Below are 25,321 nucleotides of genomic sequence, written 5' to 3' on the forward strand. Positions count from 1 at the left end.
TGAGGAATTCGTTTTTGTAAAGATTTTCTCTCTTTCTTTCTTTCCCCTCCCCTTCCAACATTTTGTTTAAGAGAAAATGAGATGTCTATCTTCTGTTTCCTTATTTTTTTTCAGGAAAGCGAAGGGTTGTTGACTTCCGCCCTCTCCCCTCCCTTCCTTCCTTCTTCCCGAAGGTACTCATCTGAGAAAAAGAGAACGGAGCATTGTTCCTGTTCTCCTTCTTAAGTCATTTGAAACACTGTCCCTGAGAGTCCTTTAAGTTCCCTGCAATCGGTATACAAGAGAAAGAGGGAGAGAGAGAGAGAAAGGGACAGACAGACAGCCAGAGACCAGGTAAAGCCGTGGGGCTGCAGCTACTCAGCCCTCAGGAGCTGGTAAGTGACCGTGTACTCCTTTCTACCTTCATTTCAATGTCCTTGTGATGGAGACTGACCCGGCATCTTCCCCAGAAACCACCTCCCTGATCTGCTCTTTAATCGAAAGGTGTGGCTGATGGATGGCCTAGAGTGTGAACTTACGCCTCTTTGCAGAAGAGAATACTAATGCTTTGCAGAGCTGAGGCTTGGCAGAAGTGGAAATGGAATTGTGCTGAGGGATGAGGGGGTCACTGTGTTAAATGTGAATCGTTTTAGCACAGACAACTTGGGTTAACTAGGAACTACTGGGGCATGTGGTATGCCCAACTGGAGGGGGTCACTGAGCCCAGGACTGTATCCTGGGAACGGTCTTGGGGTGTCTGTTGAGAACTGTGATTCACTCAAGGGTTTTGGTATATTGTCTGACTTGAGGTTTCCTTCTCCTGCTTTTTCTTTTTCTCTCTTTCCATTCTGTAGCTCTCCCAAAGGAGAACTGTTCATGTGTGGGGGGATTCGGGGGATATTGCCCCATGTGGGTTAAGTGTAAATTACTGTCCACTGTCAATGTGGAGTGTCATGTGCCACACAAAAAAAGGCAGAAATTGGGGTGTATATATATATATATTCAGTTTTGGTAATCACTGTGTGACAGGGGTGTGAGGATTTTGATTGATTGCTTATGTCAGGAAGAATGAAAAGCTAAGCCACGGATGCAATTGAAAAATAGTCACCCAGAGCCTGCTTTTCTAAAGTACCAAATAGATCAGAGCAAGGGAATCCGGCTTATACATACACTGTGTCCCCAGCAGGAAAATGTCTACGTTGCTTCCACTGCATTTGTCAGAGAGGATAATGTTACCAAGAACTTATTATGGCAAGCCAAGAGGGAGCCCACATCACGTTGTCCAAAATAGGTTAGCAAGGTCAAGTCAAGACTGGGGTGCGGCTGCTATTAATAATTTAATCCAGTGAGGTGCCAGATGGGTAGAAGGCAGTGGCCGTGCATACTTTTCAAACTGTCCATTCCTGTGGTGTATACGGGTTGAAATCCTCAGAGTACGAGCAGCATAGTAAAAGTCATTCACTATTTTAAAATTAATTTGGCCGGATCATGCTTTAACCACAACCACATAATTAATCTTTCTTTGAAACTGAGCTGTCCCCTTAACGAAGATGAGACAGCCTAGTAGAACTGGATGGTTCATGTAGGGTTTGTTGCATTATCGGGTAGTTTTTCGTTTTGTTTTGAAAAAGAAAAAAGAAAAAAAGAAAGCTTCCTAGAATCTCCATAAAACAAGCCACAGGAAAGAGACAGGATTAGCAGTTGCCCCAAGGATGCAAACAAGTAAAATCATAGTAGCCAGTGGTGCCCGGCTCTCCCCGAGGTGCCCAGCTCTCCCCGAGGTGCCCGGCTCTCCCCGCGGTGCCTGGCTCTCCCGGCGGTGCCGGGTTTTCCCACCACCACATCCTCACGCATCTCAGGGCAGCAGCTTCCAGGACTGATCTTCTTGGGCATTTTGCATTAGTACTCAACAGTTGCCACCCCAGGAGAAGTGCAGGGCAGCACACAATCCTGCTTGGCTCCTTTTGGTTTAATTTCTCCTGATATTATTAATGCCATGCCCGATGGGATGTGATAGGAGACAAACAACTTCAGGGCTACTCTATTTAAAGACAAGACAAGCAAAAGTTGGAGAGACTGTGCTTGTTGTGTTCCTTCCTAGGGGCTAAGACTAAGGATCTGGGAGTCATGAGGTCATTGCCAGGATTGCTGCTGGATACTGTGGGGGCTGGGGTGCAGTTCAGGAAAAAAAAAATCCTTCAGCGACATTAGCCTAGGTCACTGCTATTCAATCTATCTTTTCCTCAGCTCCAAAAAGCCAGTTGACATTTGTGGAAATTTCCAGAGCAGTTCTTCTTTAGGGATATCCGAGGCTCCTTTTTGATAGCATGGGAAATTCCAGTTTGGAACCATCCAGAACCTAGCTCATATAATAGTTCACTATTTATTATTATCATTTCTTTTTTTTGCCCAAATGGTATCATTTTAATAATAGCTAAATTATGGTGCCAATGGCTAAAGTACTAATGTGTCGTCCGCATTTGGGGGATGTTAAGGATTGAACTTAGGGTGTGTGCTAGGCACATGTCTTCCACTAGTCTCTGCCCCATGGTCAGCTAAATACTGTTTCCATCTCACCATGGTATGCATCCCATAGGGCTGTGTGTGCATGCATGACTCAAGTCAGAGCAAGCAGAGTGTGAAAAAGACAGGACACAGAGAAACAAACTGAGCTTGTGTTTCAAATGTGTCATTTACTAATGGAGGGAGGGGTTTTGATCAGGGCTCTAACCTAAGTCTGTGTCCCCCAAATGTAAAACTGCATTAATACGACATATTCCGGGGACTAAGTGAAACCGCAGTTAGGAAGCAGTCAGCACAATACTGGGGAACTCGCAGGAGTCAGCCACTGTCGGCTGTGATCTCTTCCAGAGTCGTGTATTAACACGCAGGTGGCCCATGTGTGGACATATTGAGAGACTAAATTCCTGTCGTGTATTTATTCTTGCTCGATACTATACCAAAAAACCTCTCGGAAGTTATTATTCCTTACAGTTTTCAGGTCGGGCACACACTGAACACACATATTCTGAACCTTGAAATCACATGACACCAAAGTCTGGTATTGTTGGACATACTAATGTCCACTAGCCTTGAAGGCCGAAGTGGGGTGCACCTTAGCTGCAGTGACAGCTGCACTCCAGCCTTCACGGTGGGGAGAGGCTTCCTTTGGGACCAAACTTGTGCACTTGGATGCGCGTGGGAAGAGAGCTGAATGCTGCAGACATCTGTACTTCCTTCCCCCCACTTCCCCATGCTCATGGTTTTCACTTCGGTGGTGACCTTTTCCCTGGCTGTGCAGTTCTGTAGCCACTCTGAAGACCGTGGTGGTCATGCCACAACTTAGGGGGGAGAAAAGCAAGTGGAAGGGACACATGTGCTGTTCCCTCTTCCTAACCGCCCATCCTCAGATTCATCTGTAAGACCCTGTCAGCCAGCTCTGAGTGTGTGTACACGGTCTGGGAGGAGGCCCCAGTGAATCAACATTGTTTCTCTTTCTCTCTGAACTTCACCAGCAGCAAGTCTGTCGGCTCATCAAGTAAAAATGATACTTTTATTTAGCTCCCAAACTTCCCTCCACTTTCTAAAAACAAAACAAGTAATTCTGAAAGGAGCCGGGCTCTACCATCCAGAGCCAAGTTCTTGAGATTCCTTGCTTTAGCGTCAAGATCCAATGCAGACTAATTCCGACACCAACCTAAAGAAGAAGAAAATCGAGCTGGGCACCCCACCCTGCTGTGCAAAAGGTGCCTTTCAGTGTGGGGTGGTGCTGGAGAAAAAGGCCAGATCAGAAGCCAGTAAACAGATGTTCTGATCCAGCCTCTGCCCCTCCCTGCCTGATATCTTAACAGGTTTCTTTACTTGCTTGGACCTCTGTTTTCTGTGTGGAGATGGCGGGGCTGGATAACCTCAATGATGACAGTAGGTGAGACCCACAGGAGAGAGACTGGCTTCTGTCAATTGTCATGTTGGGGCCTAGAACAGCACACAGCATAAAATGATGCAAAGACAAACTATTTGTTGAATAGCTGAGTTATAAATGAATGGGCTGTCCAGTGGGATGAACTCTATATGATACCAAATGAAGCAATTAATTAGTTAGGTGAGGAAAAAAACAGGTCAAGCTTTGGGTCGAGGGAAGGTCTAGCTAATCCCACCCTGCCAGCTTGACGGTTCCACACTGGAGCTGACTGGAATTCTGTGGGCTTATGGGGCTGTTACATGGGCATTCAGGGGTCACACCTGGCTTACTCGTGGGAGATAAATACTTAGCAGAGAGATGCACCCAGAGACTGCTTGTTGCGCTCTATTTTCCACTCGTCTTCTGGGCAGATGATGGGTGAGAAAATTGTTTTTGGCAAGAGAAGGAATGACTATTTGTTTTCCCTTGACTGACGAGCCACAAGCCAGGATCCGGTCTGGAGAGAATGAACGCAACGCTCTTGTGACAACTGAACACAAGACTGTGCGTACAAATTAAAGGAGGGCCAAGGCTGGCGTTAGCACAGCATGCAGCCCCACCTCGGGCGGGCAGACGAATTAGGGAGAGAAGTGGGAGAACCCTTGTCGAATACACTGCCCTTCATTAAAACATGTCAAGACAGGCATTTAGGTCTCACACTTATTTGGCAGATTTAGAGTGAGAAATAAAAATGCCTGACAGCGAGTGGGGATTGGGGGTGACATTCATCATTTTTCACATCTGTGTCCAGGGTTTCTACTATTGTAGTAGGGCCTGAAAACGCTATCTGTCCTTGTTGACGAATCCAGTCTCCTTAGGACCAGGGCTACATATCGAAGCTGTTTTGGTCCATACGCCTATTTTCTTTTTTCTATTGTGGCCCCATGTTGATCTCCTTCTCTGTGTCTGTGGTACCAACTCAGGGACCGATGTAACCAGAGATCGTATTTGTGGCAGAGTCCTGACCAGGTTTGGGACCTGCTCAGCGCTCAGAGCATCCCACTGTCTTTCTGCAGGTGTCTTTCTCTTTCATCTTCAACTTGGGAGCTTCCCCCAAAGTGATGTCACTTGTATTCAGCTTCCTCACTAAGAAAAGAAAGGCATCTATAACTGATAAATACTCCTTCAGGCAGGACCCCACAGTGTGGCCCAAGGATCCTCAACAGGACATCACCTAAGAGCTTGCTGGGAATGTGGAACCTCAGGCCCCACCCCAGACCTGCTGCTCTCTCTTTTATCCATCGAACCCCAAATCACAGTTCCACAGGATTCTGTTACATATTCTAATCCAGGCAGTACCAGTGTGGGGGGGTTCACTTCTGAACGCAGAACGCCGCAGGGCCCTGTTTCAGCATTACAAAACCATCTGTTAACTGTGACCCTGTCTAAGACAATAGGACTGTGCTTCAATAGCGCATTGCGTGTTGTGGTATCGGCAAACAGACTCCTTTCCCGAGATCCAACCCTCAGGGAGCACGAAAATCAAAGTCGCTCAGGGCAGATCCCTACTTCTGGAAGAGCAGGAATCCTGGGTAAGGAAGCAAGGCAAGGGTCTGCTGACTGCCGAAGCCGGCAACCCAGGAAGGAGAAACCCAAAGGCCGGGCAGTGGTGACAATTTGGGGACGCAATACTCTAAAATGGAGTTCTGACTTTACAGCAGTCTGAGAACCAATTAAATACTACTGCTGGGTTTAATTTCCATCACAGAAGAAAACATCTAAAAATTAGAGCAAGGGGGAGGGGGAATGAATAAGGAGGGAGCAAGAGAGGGAGGAAGGAGGAAAGGAAGGGGGAAAAAGACAGTGATGGAGACAGAGAGGGAGAGAGCTCTGCTAGTGTCTCCTCTAGAAATTTCCAGTATGAGGACAAGAAGTCCCAAATGTCAGATCAGTGTCTCTGAATTCTGTGTCCAGCACCGGAACCAAAGAGAGATGCCAGAACACATACCTCACTCCTCTCATCCAGAAAAGTCTGTGGAAAGAATCCTGAGTTTCCTTTTTGCCGGGGACTCACCGTTCTCAGAACAGAAGTCAAGAAGGGGCTATTGTTGGAGGGGTGGGGAAAGGAAGCAGCGGAAAGAGCAAGGGAGAGGACAGGAAGAGCCTCTGCTTGCTGCAGCTGGGACTCAAGAGGGCCTCTGCTCAGAGGGACACAGTGATTTCTTTCTCCTCCTCCACTGGCCCTCTTCCATAGCAATGCTGGAGCAGAGAAGCAGAGCCCACTACTGTGTTTCTTGCTGACTGGTCTTTAGTTCTAGCACCCTCTCTACTGCTGGGTTCTCAGTGGGGAGAGAAACACAGAGCAGGATCGTCTAGCATTAAGATAAAAATGTATATATACATTGACCTATTTTGAATACTCGGGAGTTCTGTGCTTAGTCTGTTGAGATGAAGTTCCTAAAATACTGGATCTTGACTTTGTGGGACCAGAAGGGTGTGTGAAGTCCTGAGACTTCATTGGGAGGTTTTACCAGGCCCATCTACTGTGGACATCATCTTTCCGGGCCCCCTAGAGAACACTGGAAAATGCACATGCAATTGGGTGTGCCCTCCCATGTGGCCCATAGCCCTCTTGGTACACCAATTGTTTATCATGTCATCTCTTGCATTTGGCAGAGAATTTCAAAATCTCATCTCCCAGCTGCAGCCTAGGCCCCCTGGCCTGAGCTTACAGGTTGAGCTTAGGTTTTAGAAAAGAAGGTCATGCCTAACAGGATGTTTGGAAGAAGATGAACCCTTTCCACTTGTCTCTGAAACCCTTCCCTGTCACAGGGCAGTGCAGTGTGACTTATACTAACTCCCTCATTCCTTCAGTCTCTCCTAATAGAGGAATGTCTCAGTGTTATATCCATGTCCCTATGGGGAGAACGTTTCCTGTGGAACCAATTCCACCCCGTTTTATTTTCTTTGTTTTGTTTTGTTTTTTGGATATAAAGTACTAAATGTATTTGTTCTGCAGTTGCCTTGGCTGTCCTGGAAGGGAGATCTAGTTTACTGCTACCTCATGTGAACCTGCTACAGAGTCTTGCACACGTCTGAATAAGCACGTGCCTATTCAAAATTGCCAGCATTCATAGAAGACTAAGAGCCCAAAGAGTAACCAGGAATTATTTCTTTGACTGGAGAACATCATAGCTGAGAAGAAGGACCAATTCTTAGTCCTCTATACATCGAGCAGGACTGTCTTCATGAAGTTTCTTTGGTGACTTTTAATAGCATTTGAATTTCATTAGTATGAGGCACCAGGAAGAAGGCCAGAAATGAGCTAAGGGATCCCATAAACAATTCGTAAAATGTTTCATCTGACCTACCGTGTGCAGCCGAGGAGAGTAAGAGTCATGAGAATCAGGCAGCTATGTGGGAAAAAATAAACTCACTTCATGCTGTATTTCTTGAATTAAAATAAATTCCAAATAGACCAGAGACATCAAATGTAAAAACGAAAACATACTATGACTCTAAAATTACATTACCATGCTGTCTTTTAAAACTGAAAGAGCAGGGAGTGGGGAGGTGGCTTAACAGTTAAGGAAGGATTTCTGCTGCTCTTTCAGAGGACATAAGTTACCCATGCCAGATGGCTCATAACTGCCTGGAATTCCAACTCCAGAGATTTGGACACTTCTCCTGGTCTCCATAGATACTGCACTCAAGTGAATAAAATCACACAACTAAAAAAAAAAAAAAGAACAGGGTATGATGGTGGGTGCATGTCTTTAATCCCAGCTCTTAGGAAGCACAGGCAAACAGATCTCTGTGAGTTCTCAGTCAGCCTGCCCTACAAAATGAATTTCACACTAGCCAGAAGCCACATAGTGAGACCTTGTATCAAAAACCATTTTTTTACCTCTACATGAAAACATAAACTATTAGAAGAAATGGGAGATTTATATTTTTGAATCCAAAATTAGGGAGGCTCCTTCCAGCTTGACCCAGTGGACGCTTGGGTGTTTATTATACATTTTATTGCATCACGACAAAAGGTTCCTTCAGTCCTGAATTCAGTGAACAAACAACCAGAAACCTGTGGGAACATTTGCCGAGTGTATCACATAATGCTTTACAGAAACAGAAACACGAGGAAATGGCACAAAACACATGCTTCACATAAAGTGAAATGTAGCTCACTTGGAAACACATAAAAAAAAAAAACAAAAAAACAAAACAAGAACAATACACAACCCATTTCATAATAGGAAAATACAAACAAAACCCAGATGTCAGTTTCCACCCGCATGTCAGACACAGATAACACTTGGAGCACACTTGTGTCTGGGATCTGCTGTGACCTAAAAATATCAGATTTCTAATATTTAAAAAAGTTTGTAGCCTTGGTTAGACAAAGATGTCTTATTATGACACACGCGCGCGCACACACACAAATCAAAAGATATAATGGATAAATTGGGATTTAGCAAAAACTAAAAATGTTTGCCCTTAAAGAAAAAGATAGCATTAGAAAGTTGAAATGTCAGAAAGTAGGGGAAATGTTTTCAAAACATTACTAGACAGTAAAGACTTTATTTCCAGAATATATAAAGCACTGTTTGAACCAGGGTGTGGTGGTGCATGCCTTTAATGCCAGCACACCAGAGGCAGAGTCATGTGAATCTTTGTGAGTTCAAGGCCAGCCTGATCTATAGAGCAAGTTCCAGGACAGCCAGGGCTACACAGAGAAACCCTGTCTCAAAACACAAAACAAGAGAAAGAATAGTCTTGATTCCCGCATCCGGCCTGTCAGGTCACCCTGGGACCTTAACCATGTGATGCAGCTGCTGGGCCTCAGCTGAAAAATAAACAGGTTGGACCAGTAACGTCTAAGGATGCACTGGGCTTTAATTTCTGTCATTCTTTTAGAATGACCTAATGATTTTCTTTTCCTCTTGTCACCAACTTGTAACTAAATGCAACTAAATGTAGCAAAATATAACGAAAGTGGGCAGAGCCTCCTAGTAGGTTGGTTCCTGTCTTCTTAGCATGCAAAAATCTGGGTGAGCCGGCAGCCTAGCAAGTCAGGGAGCACGGCAAGACAGGAAGGATCCCAAGCACATGCCTTCAAGGCTACCTGCTTGAGATGAACCACCACCATCTTGCTTGCCCACCATCTTGCTTGCCAGCACGGTAACCACAGACTGTTGACCTCTCAGGTACCTCAAGTGGCAGGAATTAGGTGGCACAGTGCTCTTTAGGTGACTACTGAGAGGACGGGTTCTTGTGATCACTTAGGGCCTCACATCTGAATGCTGTATTGGAGTCCTTTGATTATGAAGTGGAACCGTCCTTGTCCATAAAAACGGCTGCTTTGCTGTGAGCAAAGGAAAGAGAGGCCTCAAGTTCAGTCTGAGGACTCCGTCAGTCCTCCAAAGTCCTTGGGTAGATGGGTGGTTGACTTAAGTGTTTTGTTTGTTTGTTTGCTTTTCAAAACCTCAAAGGGAGAGGCTACAATACGTTCTGCTGTGGTTAAGCTGATGTAACTGAGGGCGAACTGGCTTCTAGGACTCTGTCTCTTGGAGTCAGTGACAGCCTGGAACTGAGTTGGATGTGGCTAGGAGCTATAAGACTGTGACATTGTGCAAAGGCCTGAGGCAGTTAGGTTCCCGTGAGTTTCAGTTTGCAAGCTGAATGTGCCTTAAATTATACCAGCACACAATGCTATCAAACGCTAGTGTCAGGACAATGTGTAACCTCCTCTCCCAGTCATCACCAACCAATCTAAGTTATGTTTTCAAATCAAACAGAATTGAACCAAAAATCCCTTATCTCCGTGAGGTGAAGCCCTCAGGTTTCAACTGCAGTTTTAGTTCAGAGAGGAGACTATCTAAATCTGAGTGGTTCTCTATGAGTCCCCGTGACTTCAAGCATCTCATCATACATAGCAGCCTGACCTCACATAAACCCCTTGCTACAGGAATACCTCTGCTGCCTTTTAAGCGGGGTGAATGTCTCCTTTGTGCCTCTGAGGTTGCAGTTAGCCCCTTTGACACAGAGTCTACTTTATCTGTTATCGGGTCTTATTCTTGAACTAGTACTTAAAAGGCACGTTCTGTGAACCCATGGGCTTTGTTCTGTGAACCCATGCTCTCAAGTGTGTCCGTTTTCCCTACCCACATGAGAACTAGATAGGCCAGCAACCGTACAGTGAGCCATTTTTATACTGTCCCAGACAGAAGCCTTCCAGATTCATGATGATGTCACACAGATTCTGTGAGAGCTTTAAAACAACATCTCTTGTCGTCTCGACTTTAAAGAGGGAGAAACCAAGGCTCAGAGAGAAAAAGTGCCTGAGCAGAGGTCAGCACAGTGGTTCTCAGAATGAGGAGTTACCACAGAGTGTCCAGAGGGGTCAGCAACCCACTGTCTACAAACAAGCATTTTTAATGTAAAGACGTTACTGAATTCAAAATAGCTTTTATTTATTTTTTTTCAGACTCCTTAGGGATTTGCAAAATAAATTTATTTTTCAAATTTATAAAGTGTCCCCATGTTGAGAAGTCTGGGATCCATTCCTGGGACCAAACCTGGAGTTCACTGGCCCCGAGAAGTAGAGGTGTGCTTTGGAGCAAGATTTTGTTGACTGTGAGCTTTTCCGACCTTCTGTGTTTGACCAAACCGTTTGGAAATATTCGTTCTATTTCTTTCTTCGTCTTCAAACCATCTCCAGAGTCACAGCTTTTTCCTTTCACTGTCCTTATGACCTTGGGCAACCTTCCCAGTCTATTTGTGCGTTAGCTCCGTCACTAACAAACGAAGATGCTGTGACAGTCACATGAGCAAGCACACCGTATCTTTAACAGCCGTGTCACACAGGAAACACTCAGCAAATACTGCTTAGGCTCCGCTTGTCACTGCTTTTGACACACGGTTGAGGCTGAATAGACATTTTGACATGGGGTTAACGAGAGAAAACCTGAATCAGGAAGCAGGGCAGCTGGGCATGCGCAGCTCCTCACCCACAGTTCAGACATAGAGACAGGTTTTGTGCAGATGCTCAGTCGCTTTGAGGAGAGTTTGGGGGAAGCTCAGGCCATAGGACAGACATGTTTTCTGGGTCTTCAGGTTCAACGGACTTTCCAAGTTCATGTCCTTCATGTATTTGTTGCACCAAAATCCACATACAAGGGACGCCCAGCTAGAGCGGGTCTAGAGCTGGCTTACAGCACGCGTTTCTCCCCATCACCAGAGGCTGTGAGCGGAAACCAGCCCATGGGCTCCTCCTGAACTGCGAAAGAGAAGCAGAATGGTGCCCTCTTGACCCAAACCAAATGCTGAGGGCCACAGTACCAGAGGGTCAAAGGGAAGCTCGAGTGACCTTTCTTTCCACAGCAGACTTGATATTTAACCAGCGGATAATTTCACTTCCAGATCGGTCACTTCCATGGTTGGATATTTAGTTTCTTATATCATCAAACTTCTGGCTTAGTAGAAACAGTTGGCTTAAGTGTCATAGCGTTTGCAATGGTGGGGGTTAAACTGTTAATTCAGTGTCTTTAATTGGTACATGAAAATGCACATATTAATAGGGTGTCATGTGACTTGGGGCTGTTGAATCTAAAGAGCTCGATGTTAGAGTTTAAAAGTGGAGCACTCTGTCCTGAGTTCGGCACAGGCTGACATCATTGTTAAAAACCGAATTGCAGGCAAGTCAGCTAATGAAGGAAAAAATAAGTTTCTGAGAATCAGTAGATTTTCTGAGGATTATTTCTGAGTATTGAGAACAATTATTCTCACCAGGGCAGTTCTGTCCCTTGGCCACCCCATGCTGGTGCTACAGACCTTAAAGTAAATGCAATCAAATTCAAAGCTTCCAGAAAATTCGTAGCTCTAAGGAATGGAATTCAAATGAACACTTCTGCCAGCCCTGCTTCTGCCCACTGCCATAATTTTTTCTAAATGTCACCTTTTCAAATGTTTAAACATAAAACACCCAAGTTCCCAGGCTTCTAACATGACTTCATAACTCACAGGTGACCTCAGCCATGTCCTCTGTGGGCAGCTCTCCCGACTTTCTAGCAGCAAATTGCATTCATGCGCATGCTCTCGATGTGTCCTGTTCATTGTGTCTGACCCAGAACATTTCCTACTCCTTGTCATTCTGGTGGTTTTAGCTAGTGAAGAGCAGAGCCAAGCATGTTGGGCCCATTTTCAAGGTGAGAACAACCACCGTGGTTGTCTCTTTTAAAAAGCCCGGGTAGAAAGCACTGGAGAAGCTTGGAGTGAGAGTTACAGATTTATCTTTTTTCTTTTTTCTTAGTCTTCAGCCCTAACCTTGTCTCCAGGCCCCTTCCCTTATCTGCAGAAACCTGAGAATATCCAACCAGTATTTGGAAGAACAAATACTAGTGAAACTATCCTTTATCTTTCTTACTTTATAAAATATTATAATCACCCCAAAGAGTGAGTTATCGTTTTTTTTTCAATACTCACTTTTCTTCTGCATTAAGAAAAAGCTCCGAGGCTCAGAGATTAAACGATTTGTTATAGTTGGTAAGAAGACAGAGTTCAGACCTAATGCCCCTTCTTCTAAATGTATGTTCCTTCTTTATTATTATTTTTATTATTATTCTTTATCAGCCTTGGTTGTATAAGACACTTGAATGTACTTAGAACCTTAGTCTGGCCATACTAGGTACTCCATGTAAGTGTTACTTTCTCTGCCTTGCATCTGTCTGTTCTCTTCTCCCCAAAATAATCACAACAACCGAAAACACAGGAAGAAAGTTCCCGGTAGGCCCCCCGGGGGCAGACGCCATGGATTCTTTGACTGGCCCGAGCCTCTTCTGTAACTGCTGGAAAACCTACAAGGTCCCTGCATCAGATATTAGGCCAGTTGGTTTCTAACGTTGGAGTATTCATTCTAAACATCCACACCCCCAACATACACTCGTTCTTTTCTCCTTTCAAGTCATTTTATTTCCCCGCCACATGCAGTGGAATTTGGTCCTTGGACTCCGTAGAACTTTGTGCTGCCGCGGCCTTCTTTGAACTCCAAGCTCTTGGGTCACACAGGATGCAGCAACAATGAATGTAGTCTTAGGGAGGGCTTTTCCCCAGCCCTTCCCTCCTCAGTGGGGGTCCCTTGCGACCTGCTAAGGACTTTCTGCTACATCACTTTCAACAACTCCCACAACTCAAGGCTCATGGTTTTCAACTGGGAGCAACATGGCCTCCCAGGAGGCAGGAAGTGCTAAGTGTGATTTTCGGTGGTCATCATGACATCCTTTGGCATGTAGTTATTAGTGGTGAGCAGCAGTGTTGCATTTTTGCCCTGTTCTCCATCTTCTGGCACGGTGACAAACAAGCCCCCTCAAGAAGGTCAGGGCCCGTTGTGGCTTTCTGGGCATTGTCCTTCCATTCTGAGTACAATGTCCCTTCACCATCTTCTAAACTGATCAACTGAGATTGATTACCCTTTCCAGTACGGATCAAAGACATGATTTTGTAATTTTAGGTATGAGGGTTTTTTTTTTTTTTTTCTCTCCAAAGTAGAGTTTTGTGCTCTAAAATGTTTTGGATGGATTGTTTAATTGATTATATCGACCAGTGAATAAATGCATAAGTCCGTGATTGCTAAGTGATGCAGTCAAAGCCAGTGTCCCTGCTGGTTCTCTCCCCGAGCTCGGGAAATACTGAAGAATGAGGTCTGCCGGTCTTCACCATTCTTGCTGAAATATCAGGAATACAGATGCTAAACCAGCCAAGGACACCAGCTTCACACAGGGCAGATGAGCTGTAAGAGTAGCAGCAGAACTCTGCCCCCTGAAAGGCTCGTCCCCTGCTCTCAGTGTTACCCTGAGGTACCCTGTGGTCCTTTCAGCATCCATGAATCTGAATCTTACCTCTTGAGAAGACGCATAGCTCCTATCCCCTTGGTAAATTTCAAGGAGAAAATTTCTCTTCCGGGACTAGGAATGCCCAACTCCTTTCCAATAAGATTCTCTTGTTGTGATAAAGGGTTTTATGTAATACTTTAATGGTCTTAGAGTTCATTTTCATTCTTCCTAAACTGAAAGCACACAGAAGGGTAGTCTAGCTCGTGGCCAGTAAGCACAAGCAGGCAAGGACCACAGTTGCTAACAGAAAAAAGCTCTAACATTTATTTAGCCTTTACCTTCTACCATGCATAGTAACTATTGGGTAGCTCATTTTAATTTTTCCAAAGTGTATTTGTTAAGATGACTTGACCATGCTTCAGTAAAATACAAAAAAAGTCCCAGTTTCCCACTGGGAAAGAGAGAGAAAACCAAGAATTTATTCTTTCTTCACTACCCATCCGTTAAATGAATAATCCATGACCTGGACATTGGCATCTTAACTTTGAGCCCTAGACCAAAATAGCAACGGTCATTGAAAATGTTTCATGTCACTGTGGGAGGGGGAAAGAAAATGATGTGGGATCACAAATTACTTCTCAAACATCCTAAAGAAATGGTCAATGCTACTTGTGTTTCTATTGCATTGGCCAAAGCAAGAGGGGTGTCCATGCCTACTTGTAATGGGGACAAGGAAGACCGACCCAGACGCCTAGGGCATAGGTATTTTGGGGGTTAAGATTCTTGTTTACTTGTGCACGATGGTAGAGCAGGTTTTCAATGCCAGATTTTGTAATGCTGTCTCCTGAGCTCTTTGCTTCTCTGCAGTAGGTGCCTTCTACAAAGCAATGCAGACACGGTGCCTGGTCTACATCCCTCTATGCAGTCGTTCATATGGTAATCATGGGGTTTGAGGGCATATGCACATGTGCTTGAGAATGTCTGGGTCAAAGTCAACTCAAAGTCATTGCAATCCTGCTATGATATCATTTTCTCCATCGTGGGTCCCTTTCGAGGACTTCAGCACATCTGATATGAAACCATTTTATAGCAGAATCTGTAGTCTTAAAAACATATCATGCTTTTCTTTTACTTCAAATGTTAATCTTCGTGTCACAGGTTTGTTTACTGCTCTGGTTTGCTCAGTAATGAGAAAAGAACTACTTTCTCCTCAGTTTAGCAAGGCACTTGCCTGGTGGATCTTTAAGAGACAGAAGAAAGGTGGCCAGTCTTAAGTTACTTTCATAGGAACAATTTCTAGAGGGAAAGAACTCTTGCTCAAAGGAACAGTAGAACCACAAGACTAGCTCTTAGAGAATCCACCCCAGTGTCTCATCTCCCCGGGGCACAGAGGAAGGGCTAGGATACATGAATTCATCTCTAACTTTCTATCCCAAGCATCCCAGATGGAATTGAAGCCTGGAGGAGAAATCCTGAGTTGTCTGTAACTGGAAAATTTGACTTTAAAGTGTTTGTGTTTCCTATGTTCTGTTCTGTCATGTGCTTGAACTCACAGTGAAAAGGTTTCGAGTTAATCAATACTATTGGATTCTGTGGTTTCGACTTCTTCCCCACCATCTCAGCAAGGACAACATACTTATCATCTGAAAGTGGGGTTGCAGAGTAAGGTAAGGGTTGCTGTCAGGTTTGTGGGATATGGATGTACCCCTCAGCAGCTACAGCACCCTAGAAGGCAGGAGAGAATAAGCGTAGAAGTAGGGGTGTCAGGACAAAAAGAAGCAGGAGGAGGAGGAACAGGAGGAAGAGAAGGAAGGCCAGGAAGAGGACCAAGAAGAGCATCAGAAGGACCAGGAGGAGGAATAAGAGAAGGAGAAGAAGAAGGAAAAGAAAGAGGACTACTAAATGATATCAGGAGACAAAAAGGAGCCAGGAGAGAAAAGGAGAGAGCCTCAAACATTGCTGGAGAAAGCACATAAAAATAGTTTGGAACCAATTTACTGTTCAACACAGTCATTAGAGTGCTCCTTTTTTTTTTTTTTTCATTTTATTTCCTTTGTAATTTAAAAAGGACAACATTCTTTGTTAGAGGCAGAGCAAGCTGTGTGTTGAGGCAAATGGCTTAACCTTGCTATGTCCAATCCATAACTCAGGGGCTGCTCAATCTAATGAAGCATAAAAGCACAAAACTCTCTCAAGGTGAAGGGTGAGATTTAAGTAGCATGTATTATTAAACAAAAATGTCTTCTTAGGAAGGAAACGCTCCGGTCACATTCCATTGCCCTAACAAGTCATCGACACTTAGAAGTTCCAGGGCAGAGGATCCAGTTGTTCTCTAAAAATGGAAAAAATATAAGAACAAAGACACCAGCGGGTTGTAACAATTGACACACTACGTTAAGCATTGGCTGCACCCAGGGACGGATTCCTGAGTTGAAGGAGGACTCCATTTACTGGAATGGAAAAACCTAGGACCAGGAAATTGCTCAGAAGCTCCTGTCTTCCTGTGAACAGAGAGATTCACTGCACGTTGGCTACTGTTTTGGATCAGAATCGCAGTTTTAGAAATGGCTTGAGTTGTGTCCTTGGGAAAGAAGGGAGTTGTGTGATGTGTTTGTGTGAAGTTGGAAGAGGAAAGGGAGCCCGAGAGGATGTGGGGGAGGAGTCCTTTATAGTCTGTCTGGAATGAAATTAGCCCAGTGCCGTGCTGGGGAACTGGGCAGCCAGTCTGAGTTTAGGAAGCTACCAGATCTCCTGAAGTGGGTCTCCCTGAAGATACAGGCCTGTTCTTTGTGTCTAGGATAGGAGGTTTAGCTCAAAATGAGGCAGGGAATAAAATCAATGTGCATGTGCTCACGGAGTCTATAGGCTAAGAGAGCTTTGCTTACCTATGCACAAAGGATCTCAGGTGCTCTGACCAGGAGCTGGCTAATGATCTGGGACAAATGCCCATGGAGGCTGTCTGTCCCCTCTGTACTGGAGGAATGTAGGAAGAAAGTACATTAGACAACTCTCCTTTCTTCCTTTGTCCCTTCCTGCTCATTGAGAGTCAGTTATGTATCAGATAGCAAATGACCATGAGTCAACAAGATCCCTACCTCCATGGAGCAAACAGTTTACCGAGAGATACAGATGTTAAGTGAGCAATTTCCCCTTGGCCCCAAATAATTGTTGCAACACCACTGTGGTGTGTAAGTATCAGCACCTGTCTTGGTCGGGGATTCAGGAGGAAGGGATGCTTGAACTAGTATACGAACACATAAAATAAATTCAATATTCTAGCTAGCCCATAAAATGGCGCACCATCCAGGTATTTTGGAGCTGTTCTAACTTCCATCCCAGCCACATGTCCCTTGTTACCTGCTGTTTCTCTAGGTCATGTGCTCACAGTCCATCTTCTCTCATGATAGCCTCTTCCTTTCTTCCCCTTCTCTCTCACCCTGTCACCTTCAGCCAGGTAACTGAAAACCTGCCTACCTCTATCTATTGCCCAATCACAGGCTTTAGCCTTTTATTGACCAATTGAACCAATGCGTGAGCAAGGTTCACACAACTGTTGGTGATGTGCTTGCCTTGGAGCAACCAGATATTGAGGTAAAAAAATTTAGCCTTTGAATACAAGCAGCACCAGATCAACCTCTGACATGAACATGTGTCATTCCGGCCAAGGAAGCTGAAGGGGAGGGCGGTGTGGTAGACAGTGGGGAGGGTGGTACAAAGGTTCTGAAGGAGTGGGGACAGAACGTGAGGGCAACTGAGATTGGTGATCTCCTGAGTGGATTAGGGATTGGGAACAAGACTATATGGGGGCCAGACCAGGTGGGCTTGTAGGTTATCTCTTGGCCCCTTAGAGATCTTCCTGCCTCAGCCTCACAGATGCTGGGATTGAAGACATAGCTCACCATGGACACCTGACTGCCATTTTGCAGAAGGGAATTTTGATAACTGGGAAGCTCTTGCCACTAATCTCCTCTGGATACTTAAGGACGGCTGTATTTACGGGTGAACTGATAACGATGCTACGATGTACTTCCAAATTGTTTATTTAACTGGAGGGCAGAGGGGGTAGGTAGGCATCAACCAAAATTGGTCATGGATTAAATGCATGGGAGACCCAAGTATTTGTTACATTTCTCCCTGCTTTCTCTGGCTGAATTTTTTTTTTCCCAATAAAATGTAGCTTAAAAAAAAAATCAGACTCTTTAGGCTTTTGTAGGTTCTACTACTTGTTGGAGTCCAGCTGTTCTCCTTCAGTGTATATACACCTCATGATACATCAGGAAAATCCACAGCACCTCCAGGAATGCAGAATCCTTACTTGACGCCATGCAATGAACCCCAGGCACATGACTCCAGTCAGTTTAAATGTCTCTGCTAGTTTCAGAGAAAGCACCAGTTTAACCCTCATTATCCTTCCCTTTGAAACTGCTCGAGATCAATATTTGAAGTAGGAGGCAATGCTCCTGTTCTCCAAGGAGGGCCGCAGATACCGCCAGGGGCACACAGGAGCCCAAGAAACACAGCTGTATAGTACCGACTCGGACAAAGTAATTACACGCAGGAAGACACCGACTGGAACGTGGATGGCACTAGCTTGCTCCTTCCTCCTTACGCTTTGGAGCCAGCATGCTCTAGAGATGGGCAGAACCTATTGAGCAAAGAACTCAGAAGGAATATGGGCTCAAAGTCTCTCTCAAAGGACCAGCTTCTGGTGACCTGAGAGGGTGCACACAGAGTTCTTTTCATCCTGGTTGCCTGTGCATTGTCTGAGTATCTGGCATAAAGCTATTTGCAAGTTCAGTGAAAATACTCTGCCGTCCTGTCAGCAAATGGCATGGTAGGAGATGAGGAGGCTGGTCTCTGCCTCCAAGTTATGACCCAAGACCTGCTGTGGAACTACACCAGTAAATTAGGAACAGAGAGTAATATGGTCAGGCAAGATACCTCGGGCAACCTGGCTGGGGAACCTAGATTTTCTGTAGTCAGCGTATTCCTGGGCCTGACCTCTCCCCAGGAATGAAAGAGAAGACCCTCATTTTTCTGAAGGAGTACCGTGGCTGATGTCTTTAGAACAGGGTCTACACAGAAAGAGAACGGGACTCAGTCTGAAGGTTATCCTTTTGCATTTCAGCCAAAGGAGTATGAGTTTAGGGCACCAACATATGGCACAAGTGTTGATGTTAAGTGTATTTTGGCACAATCAGCACGCTGAGCTGCATTACTTTTCATGCACGGGACACTTGGCTCCACGGGGTAGCAACGCGGTGCCAGATTTTCTTAAATGTCAGACATCTTCAGAAATGATTTCTCCGAATTTAAAACCTAACACCAAAAGGCATGGATGTGCTATGGTGATACTTCAAAATAAAAGGAATTTGACCCTTAAGACCAAATGAGGCAGCTAGCTGATGACCAGAGTTCAGGATAGACCACTGGTCCAACATCAGCAGTGTGCTGCTCGGGTTTCTAAACCATAGACTTTAGTCTTATCACTATTTAGATGGTGTCCTGCAATTTTGGACAGAGCCGAGGTTCAGAACTGGGAAGAATCAAGACAGTTTCAATGCATCTCATGACTACTGGAAGAGCTCATTTGTGCTGCATATTTTGTGTGATCAGGTGAGAATTAACCAGAAGCAAGAACTTCCCCTGCCTCACAAACCCAACAGTTAGTAGTCATGTGGCCGGCCGTCTGACACTCAAACACATCAGGCCTGAAAGTACACGTGTTCTTCCGAAATTCCCTTGTGTGGCTCGTGTTTTTACTGAGTTCACAATGAGTTCAGAGCTGACTCTCTAGGCTGTCTCATCTGTGTGGTCTGGGGGATCTTCCTGGGAAATCAGCCCCACCATTCTAACTTTCGTTTCAGTGCTGTTGGACTTCTATGACTCTGATTTCAGATTTCCAGGCTCTTTCCTATTTCTGTTACAGAGGGAGAAGGCTCACATTTGCTGGGTAAACTCTCTACACTGAGCTACAACCTGAACCACAGAAAGAAATCTAGTCGTGTATTTCCTGGTGGGTGTGTCAGTCAGTATCGGGAGGAAGGCATGGTGAATGCCACAGGGCTTCACAGAGACTAAGCCAGAGCCATAATCATCTAGATCTGTGGTTTTCAATCTTCCCAATGCTGAGACCCTTTAATACAGTTCCTCATGTTGTGGTGACCCCCCCAACCATAAAGTTACTTCACTGCTACTTCATAACTGTAATTTTGCTACTGTTATGAATTGTAATATAAATTTTTGATATGCAGGAGATCTGATATGTGACCCCCTAAGGGGTCTCAACCCTCAGGTTGAGAATCACTAATCTAGTGTAAAGAAATGAATGAACAGGGATTCTTAAAGCTGAGTTCTAGAATACTAAAACTTTCATCTCTTCTTTATGCCTTTGTCAGATGGAAACATCCATTAAATCTAAACAAGATGGTGTCAGAAACCCTTCAGATGCCCTGAACCATCAACAGGAACCTTCTTCTCAGAGAGATTTGTAGAACCAAATGTTACTGTGGTCATGACAAGTTGAACATGTTGATAAAAATCTCTGGGTTGCCATGACAGCACAATCTCAATATTGGGTTACATTGGAGTGGTTTCTTGATTTCAGGTAGATGATGGATGTAGTCGTAAAGTATAGAAAGATGCATCTAAGGAGAAAAATAATAATATGAATTAGATTGATCTGGAAAACAGTTTAGCCCTGTGTGCCAAGACATGGGAACTCATAGACTTTTATTCCATAACTCTAGTTCCAAAGAATCTAGTCTGAGGAAATGATATTCAACAGAGATTTATTGATGAAGTTGTTTATTTCGTATATTTGTATACTACATAGAGATTTAGATTAAATAATACCATCAGGAAAATTTTCCATGCATAGTAAAAAGGAACAGACCAAAATATTAACATCGCTACTTTGAGATTATTGATTATTTTAATTTTCTTCTTCAGTACTAAATTTTGTAGTGGTAATGGATTTATGTTACTGAAAGGTCATTAAAGGCAAATATGTGGAATTCTTTAGCATAATCAAATGCTGTTGCCAACACATTCTGGGGTTTAATATCTCATGAACAATAGCTGGTGTATCTCAAATGCACTTGTGCCTTTTTCGTTTGCCATCATTCTGGGTGGGGAAAGATTCTGTCTGTACCTCTGAGATATGGCTTTCCTTTGTTGCTGTTTGTATTTGGTTTGGTTTGATTTGGTTTGGTTTGGTTTTTCCAGAAGCTTTCTAACACCCAGAGAGCTAAGTTGCCTGTTGGTTTTAGGGTGTCTGTACTGTGGCTCTTCCTTCCTCTATATCAGTTCCTACCATGATGCCCTTAGCTCATAACCTGCTTCTTCGAGGTAGACTGCCCCATGGAACAGTCACTAAAGTGGAAACTCTACATTCCTATTGAATTTCTCATTGACAAATAGCTATGTATAGTGAGAATGTCAAAGTTTCAGAAAATGCTGTAAATTAGGAATCTAACATTTTATTATCAACCAATAGCTTCAAATAAATACCTCTATGTCTCCCTTTCTTTCTTTCTCTCTCTCTCTCTCTCTCTCTCTCTCTCTCTCTCTCTCTCTCTCTCTCTCTCTCTCCCTCCCTCCCTCCCTCCCTCTCTCTCTCTCTCTCCTTTTTAAATCCATGCTGGCCTTGAACTCATGGCTATCCTCCTGCCTCGGCTTCACAAAGGCACATTTGTTTGTTTTTATTTTCTTGTAAGTGTTCTGTTTTTGGTTTTGGCATGGGATCTCACTCAGTACAGGCTGACCTGGAACCCCTGGTCTCCCAAGTGCTGGGCCGGTAGCTATGCCCACTACTTCCACCCCAGATGGACTGTTTTCATAAGAAAGACAGAGACAGCTAATGATCTAATAGAACCATCCGGCCCCGGGCAGATATATTGGTTGAAATTAATAGAATTTTTTTGTTTTTGTTTTTGAGAATCAATCTCAACCACTTAAAGTTAACATAAGCCAAGAAATGGAAAACAAATGTCTGATAGGAACCCATTTCTAAAAGAATTCTTTAGCCAAAACTTCCAAGAAAATAATCTTTACTCAGGACAAATTAGAAGAGAAGCCTTGTGGCTATCTGGGCTTACAAAACAGGTGTCTCGGGACTGTCACCCCGTAGTCAGTTTTCACGCACTTCTGACCTGGTCCAGATCTGGCTGTTTTGTACCTTTGCACTGACTTGCTCTTTGTGATTTGGTTTTCATCTGCATTCACAGATGCCACTCCCTTAGCAAAGATTCTGATGCATGGTGGAGTCACACAGTCTTAGAGAAGACTCTCTGAAGTTTCATACATTGCTACAAAACAAGTTAGTCCATGAAACTGATGGCCAGAATTCTCCATTTTCCTGTGTGTGTGTGTGTGTGTGTGTGTATGTGTGTGTATGTATGTATGTGTGTGTGCATGTGTGTGTGAGTATGTATGTGTGAATGTGTGTATATATGCATGTGTGTGAGTATATGTGCATGTATGTGTATATGTGTGTATGTGTGTGTGCATGTGTGTGCATGTATGTGTACATGTATGTGAGTATGTTGTGTGCATGTGTGTGTATGTGTATGTGTGCATTTGTGTGATGACTAATGTCTAATGTTTTGTTATTGTTTTCAGTGCTGGGGATCCAACCTAGGCTCTCTGTCTCTGAACTGCAGCCCAGCCAGGCCTTGATCTTGCTCTGTAGGACAGTCAGGCTTTGAGGTTTCCACCTCATTTGCTAGTTTTTTGAGTTAATGGGATTACAGGTTGATACCACTAGATCTGATTTAAAAGTGTTTCTATCAAGTCATTGTTATTGTTCTATTGTCTTGCCATTTGATTCATTTTATCCAATTTTCTACTTTAGTTATGTTTGTAATTAATTTGTATATACTTTTAGATGTTAGATATTACTGTCATATGTCCCTTAACAATGGGAGTATTTTCTGGAAAAGATGTTCTTCATCATCTACATACATCAGAGCGTGTGCTTACACAAGCTATAATTTCGGCAGACAATATGGTCCTTTAGAACCAACAGAAGACCTTCCCTGACCTAAACATCCATACACAGTGAGTTACCGCATTTGTCAAGTGACGCAGACACCTTTTCATTGGTTATTCTCTTAGTAATTTTGTGTGCTTTGAGGCATATGCAATTTTTTTTTCATGTATTCATTCTATCCAATTTTCTAGTTCTGATTTTAGTTAAGGGTTTGAGAGATTGTAGGCCTGAGACAAAGACCCCCGTGTTCTGTTTTCTAGTGAGTAAGAGTCTGAGGTAGACGAAGCTGGCACCGTGTTCCATCATGAGTTACTGTCATCCAAACAACTGGGCAGGCAGGGGGTCTGGGAGAAGAGCTGAATGGTACACTCGTCCCAGGGAAGCAAAGCCCTCTGAAGCAGAAAGAAGTGAGAAGTGACCTCTGGGGGAAGTTGTGATGGTGTGCCTGTAAGGAGTGCATGTGTTTTTCATGACTTAACGAGTCAGGTGACTAGAAATTGAATGACTGTCCTCTAACCTTTATCCAGCCCCAAGTGTTTGGATGATTTTGGAGGGATAACTTCTCCCCAGACTGAATGATTCGGTGGTGGGATTTCTTAGGGTGAGTGGGTAAATCCTTTTGGGGGCCAGCAAAGTAATGAGGAAGCAAGTGCTGGCCTGGGTCCTAAGGCCAGTTCCCTGCAGATCCCCTACTTACCACGTGTGGGACGTTTTCCCCTTATAAAGATCTTTCACACACACCAGACTTTGTTCTAGCAACCTTGGAAAGGGCATAGGTCACCCTGGGGCTTCCTGTTCTTTGTAGAGGGTAAAAAGATAGAGACTTACAACTTGAACTGACTTTCTGAGCTCATGTGGTGGTGATTGATTTGAGAGGAAAGGCACGGTGAGCAGCCTGTTATAAAGAGCTCACATGACCCAAGGGAAACCATACACGGGTTTAACTATGTAAACTCTCACCTCAGACAGGCAGCTTCTGTTCTGTCTTTATCTCTCTCCCACAGAATGGAACAATAGCACCTCTCTTACACGATTCATATGAGGCCTCAATTTTGCAATATTTCACTTTCCTTGGTTCTTATGTTTACTTATTTTGGAGTTGTGTAGGTTTGAATGCTGTCTGGGAACTTAGAGAGAAGCAGTTCTGTAGAGATGGAATCTAGTAAGTGTTGCATGAGATTCCCAAGATGCCCCTGAAAACTTTCCTTGGATGAGTCCTTGTGTGGTTTTGTGGGATTCTGTTTGCTTGTGGCACCCTGTGGCCTGATGCGTGAAGAAATAAGACTGGCTTGGAAGAGCTCAGTTAGTCACCTAGTAGATATTGTGTTCTGAGTTCTGCGACTGCTCACAAGAATTCACATACAGACGTAAGAGATCTCATTGAAAGGAAAATCTCTAGAAGTAAGTGTCCAAAGAACGCTTGGCGTCTAGATTAAAATCAGAAAGAAGTCAGCAAGTTACAACCCTCAGGACAAGTCCAGCCCACTACCTATTTTTATCAATAAAATTTTATTAGAACACAGACACTCCCATTCATTTAAGGATCACTCTGGCTGCTCTCTTATTTCTTTTCAAGGGCAATTTTGATCAGCAGCAGCAGATTGTGTATCTCATAAAGCCAAAAGAAATTTACCATCCGTCCTTTTACACAGAGCTTGCCGGCCTCTGGCAAAGACCTATCTATTATTACCAGGCTACGTGACCTTACACAGATCACTTACAAACACAGTGCCTCTGATTCCTAGTGGATAATAAGGATGGGCTGAGTGTGTTAACTCACACCTATAATTCAAGCACTCAAGGGGCAGAGCAGGTTCAAGCCAGCCTTGGCTACCTGGCGGGTTGGAGGCCAATCTGAGCTACACAGCAAGATCTTATATAAATAATAAAAATAAACAAGTAAACATAGCAGAAGTACTGCTTAAACTGGATGGCTCACGTAAAGAGCTTTGCATGTGCTAACCCCCAGCTGACAATGGTTATTGAAAGTATTGTTCGTGCCACTGATCGACAGCTAATCTTTTTGGGTAAAATACCCAGGCCAGGTTTTCAAAGACCCACCGGCCCCCAGCAGTTATCACTGCAGCTAAAAGAGTCACCATTCCCTACCACCAGTGTGAGTTCTCGAGATCAGACAGCTCAATGCTTGTCGGCTCAGCATACTGTCCTGTCCCTCCGCACGCTGGGCAGACATTTGGATGGATGTCACTGAATATTTCCCAGCAGTCTGTGCATCCTATCTGGAGGAGGGGCACTGAGCGAGGCAGTCTGTTAGAACTAAATGCCAAGGCTGCCAGCTGCTTCTTTCTCCAAACATGAGCTAAATATTCCAGAAGGGGTGATCATCAGTCTAAGTGTGAGAGAATAGTTTGAATGTGCTTGCTATTGTTGCGGGGAGTGGGGGGAGACTTAAAAATTTAGAGAGAAAAAAAACCATCCCCTTCACAAATGGCACCGAAAGCTATTTAGAGAGCTGAAAAACCCAGCAGCCTCCGTGTGCCCCCTCGGCACAGTGGGAAATGCTTGCTTAATGTAAAGAACATGCCTCATCCTGAAGTCCCATCACACACAGGGGTGATTTCCAAGGGAGAAGTGAAAAGAAAACAGAATCCCACAGCC

The 25,321-nt window shown here is 44.2% G+C and overlaps 1 protein-coding gene across 1 annotated transcript in view; it reads left to right on the forward strand.

The window, feature by feature from the left end:
• The first annotated feature begins 236 nt into the window (after positions 1-236).
• The window catches only part of ZNF366 (zinc finger protein 366), a 59,655-nt gene continuing 34,570 nt past the window's right edge, over positions 237-25,321 (forward strand). Inside the window, exon 1 of the mRNA XM_080925650.1 lies at positions 237-374. The gene's annotated coding sequence lies outside the window, so the exon portion shown is untranslated. The remainder of the gene's footprint in view (positions 375-25,321) is intronic.

Source organism: Micromys minutus, assembly GCF_963924665.1.
Source record: "Micromys minutus genome assembly, chromosome: 11".
NCBI classification, from domain to species: Eukaryota; Metazoa; Chordata; class Mammalia; order Rodentia; family Muridae; genus Micromys; species Micromys minutus.